This window comes from Phocoena sinus, chromosome 8 (genome assembly GCF_008692025.1).
Source record: "Phocoena sinus isolate mPhoSin1 chromosome 8, mPhoSin1.pri, whole genome shotgun sequence".
NCBI classification, from domain to species: domain Eukaryota; kingdom Metazoa; phylum Chordata; class Mammalia; order Artiodactyla; family Phocoenidae; genus Phocoena; species Phocoena sinus.
Genome location: NC_045770.1, coordinates 13,343,012 through 13,347,343, shown reverse-complemented (window position 1 = coordinate 13,347,343; position 4,332 = coordinate 13,343,012).

Below are 4,332 nucleotides of genomic sequence, written 5' to 3'. Positions count from 1 at the left end.
GCACCTCCGCAGGGGGGCCGGAGAGGACCTCCCTGGGAAATCGGCGCCACCCAGCGGGCAGCTGCCTCATTGCGCCGGGGCAGGCAAAGCGACAGCCCTCGTCTCGCGTCACTGAGACGCGTCACTGCTATTGGCCTGTTCCTATTGTGGCGTCATTAGAGCCCCGCCCGGCCAGGATCTCTCAGGCGACCGATATATGCAGAGAACCACGTGGAGGAAAGGCACGCGAGTTTGGAGGGGGTGGAGCACCTGAATATGACACGACGGGACAGCTGGAAGGTATTGGGAAAGAGGAAGGGTCACGGGGAGAAGGCTCAGAAGTTGAACCCCAGGGCGTATGTATCAGCTTTCAGTTTTTAGGGAAGGCTAAATGTTCCCGCTCCTTCCCACCGGGCTGGGAGAGGGCCAGTTCTTCTGCCTCTTCTCTTTTTCGCTCCTCTTTCTCTACTCTCTGCTCATTTTACTCGCACGAGACCAGTGACTGATGGTGCCTCCTTGAGTGGGTAAACGGTGGCACTTAGTCAGTGGAAGAGATTCTCTTTTGTCTTTCAAGAAAAAGCTGAGAGGAAACTTGAATTTTTGCGGTTCCCATTCTTTGTGTATAACCTTTCCCCCATCCTCCACGGTGGTGAAGAAAACCACACAGCCAGGTAGATTGGTGCCAAGGCAAGTCCAGGTTTTCAATTTCACCTGGACCATCAGTCCTTCCAAGTGTCCTTAGCTCTTTCTCTTCTCTTTGGCTGGTATTTCTGTCCATCACCACCCTCCTCAAGTCCCTCGAGTCTTCTATTTCCTAGAGAAACTAGAGGCAATCAGGAGGGAAGCACTTAAAGTTCTGTGTACAAACATAGCCGAATCCATTCTTAACTCTGCTCCAGAAGCAGTGAAAGAGGTGTCCCTCTTTCTTGTCCAAGACAAATCCCTTCTGGATCTCAACTCTTTTGTTTCCTTAATGTTACCCAAAAACTGGGTTCGCCTCTCGGTGGGTGTTGAGCCAAAAGACACAACCAGGCCAAAGATCAGGAGAAGGAAGAATGTTTTACTTGCAGCAAGTACGGAGAATACAAGGGATCTTCCCCAAAGCAGTGTCTCCCTGAACAGCAAAACTGGGGAAGTTTTAAGCTAAGAGTGCTTGCGTATTCCTGACGGGGCTTGAGCGGAATTCAGCATAGAGCTGGGCCAAAGTTGGGCTTCCCTGGTGGCGCAGTGGTTAAGAATCCGCCTGCCAATGCAGGGGACACGGGTTCGAGCCCTGGTCTGGGAAGATCCCACATGCTGCGGAGCAACTAAGCCCGTGCGCCACAACTACTGAGCATGAGCTCTAGAGCCTGCGAGCTGCAACTTCTGAGCCCGTGTGCCGCAACTATCGAAGCCCGTGTACCTAGAGCCCATGCTCTGCAACAAGAGAAGCCACCACAATGAGAAGCCCGCGCACCGCAACGAAGAGGAGCCCCCGCTCGCTGCAACTAGAGAAAGCCCGCAAGCAGCGACAAAGACCCAACGCAGCCAAAACTAAATAAATAAAATTTAAAAAAAAATAAAAAAAGAATTGGGTCAAAGTTTAACAGAGAGCTTTAGTTGATTGAAATTAGAGTGTCAGAAAAGGTCAACATCATTCCTTAGGTTCATACCAGTCTAGGGTCTCAGCAGATAGTTACCATCCTCCACCTGGTTGGGGGCCTTAGTTCCAGCCCAACTCAAAGATTTGCATCAGATTGTTATGTATATCCCTTGAGGAGGAACTAGGGCTCTGTTTTATTAAACTATTGTTCACTGTTGCTTACTGGACTATTGTTCCCCCCCACCCCCCCACCCCGTGTCCTCAAGTCATTCTCTATGTCTGCGTCTTTATTCCTGCCCTGCCACTAGGTTCATCAGGACCATTTTTTTTTAAGATTCCATATATATGCGTTAACATATGGTATTTGTTTTTCTCTTTCTGACTTACTTCACTCTGTATGACAAACGCTAGGTCCATCCACCTCACTACAAATAACTCAGTTTTGTTCCTTATTATGGCTGAGCAATATTCCATTGTATATATGTGTCACATCTTCTTTATCCATTTATCTGTTGATGGACACTTAGGTTGCTTCTATGTCCTGGCTATTGTAAATAGTGCTGCAATGAACATTGTGGTACATGTATCTTTTTGAATTATGGTTTTCTCAGGGTATATGCCCAGTAGTGGGACTGCTGGGTCATATGGTAGTTCTACTTTTAGTTTTTTTTTTTTGTTTGTTTGTTTTTTGCAGTGCGTGGGCCTCTCACTGTTGTGGCCTCTCCTGTTGCGGAGCACAGGCTCTGGACGTGCAGGCTCAGCGGCCATGGCTCATGGGCCTAGCTGCTCCACAGCATGTGGGATCTTCCCAGACTGGGGCACGAACCCGTGTGCCCTGCATCGGCAGGCGGACTCTCAACCACCGCGCCACCAGGGAAGCCCTACTTTTAGTTTTTTAAGGAACCGCCATACTTGTCTCCATAGAGGCTGTATCAATTTACATTCCCACCAGCAGTGCAGGAGGGTTACCTTTTCTCCACACCCTCTCCAGCATTTATTGTTTCTAGAATTTTTTGTGATGGCCATTCTGACCGGTGTGAGGTGATACCTCATTGTGGTTTTGATTTGCATTTCTCTAATAGTTAGTGATGTTGAGCATCTTTTCATGTGTTGTTGGCAATCTGTATGTCTTCTTTGGAGAAATGTCTTTTAGGTCTTCCACCCAATTTTGGATTGGGTTGTTTGTTTTTTTTGATATTGAGCTGCATGAGCTGCTCATATATTTTGGAGAGTAATCCTTTGTCAGTTGCTTCGTTTGCAAATATTTTCTCCCATTCTGAGGGTTGTCTTTTTGTCTTGTTTATGGTTTCCTTTGCTGTGCAAAAGCTTTTAAGTTTCATTAGGTCCCATTTGTTTATTTTTGTTTTTATTTCCATTTCTCTTGGAGGTGGGTCAAAAAGGATGTTGCTGTGATTTATGTCACAGAGTGTTCTGCTTATGTTTTCCTCTAAGAGTTTTTTTTTTTTTTTTTTTTTTTTTTTTGGTGGTATGCAGGCCTCTCACTGTTGTGTCCTCTCCCGTTGTGGAGCACAGGCTCCGGACACGCAGGCTCAGCAGCCATGGCTCACGGGCCTAGCTGCTCCACGGCATATGGGATCTTCCTGGACTGGGGCACGAACCCACGTCCCCTGCATTGGCAGGCGGACTCTCAACCACTGCGCCACCAGGGAAACCCCCATCTAAGAGTTTTATAGTGTCTGGCCTTACATTTAGGTCTTTAATGCATTTTAAGTTTATTTTTGTGTATGGTGTTAGGGAGTGTTCTAATTTCATTCATTTACATGTAGCTGTCCAGTTTTCCCAGCACCACTTATTGAAGAGGCTGTCTTTTCTCCATTGTATATTCCTGCCTCCTTTGTCAAAGATAAGGTGACCATATGTGTATGGGTTTATCTCTGGGCTTTCTATCCTGTTCCATTGATCTATATTTCTGTTTTTGTGCCAGTACCATACTCTCTTGATTACTGTAGCTTTGTAGTATAGTCTGAAGTCAGGGAGCCTGATTCCTCCAGCTCCATTTTTCTCTCTCAAGGTTGTTTTGGCTATTCGGGGTCTTTTGTTTTTGCCCACAAATTGTAAAATTTCTTGTTCTAGTTCTGTGAAAAATGCCATTGGTAATTTGATAGGGATTGAATTGAATCTGTAGATTGCTTTGGGTAGTATAGTCATTTTCACAATGTTGATTCTTCCAATCCAAGAACATGGTATATCTCTCCATCTGTTTGTGTCTTCTTTAATTTTTTTCATCAGTGTCTTATAGTTTTCTGCATACAGGTCTTTTGCCTCCTTAGGTAGGTTTATTCCTAGGTATTTTATTCTTTTTGTTGCAGTGGAAATGGGAGTGTTTCCTTAATTTCTCTTTTTGATTTTTCGTTGTTTGAACTATTGTTTCTTGACTGCTTTTCCTTTGTTTCTGCATTCCCTCCCTTCCCTTAATCTCATTAATTACTGAGACTTGTTCAAGGGCTGGCATTGTGGCCAGGCTTAGATCACAAAATAGCTTAAGCCAAAAATGACTTCTCTTCCATCAAGAAAGCCATGCCTAGTTCTCTTTCTCCAGGGACCTTCTACCCCATCTGCTTACCTTCGGACCCTCATTCCATTGCATTTTACGGACAGCTACTGGGCACTCCAGGTAGTCTTCTAGGAACTGAGGATGTAACAGTGAATAAAACAGGCAAAGTAAGTTAAGGGGCTTACATTCTAGTAGAAGTAGAAGACAGTAACCAAATAAGGAAATAAGTAAAATATATAGTATTGGATGGCAGTAA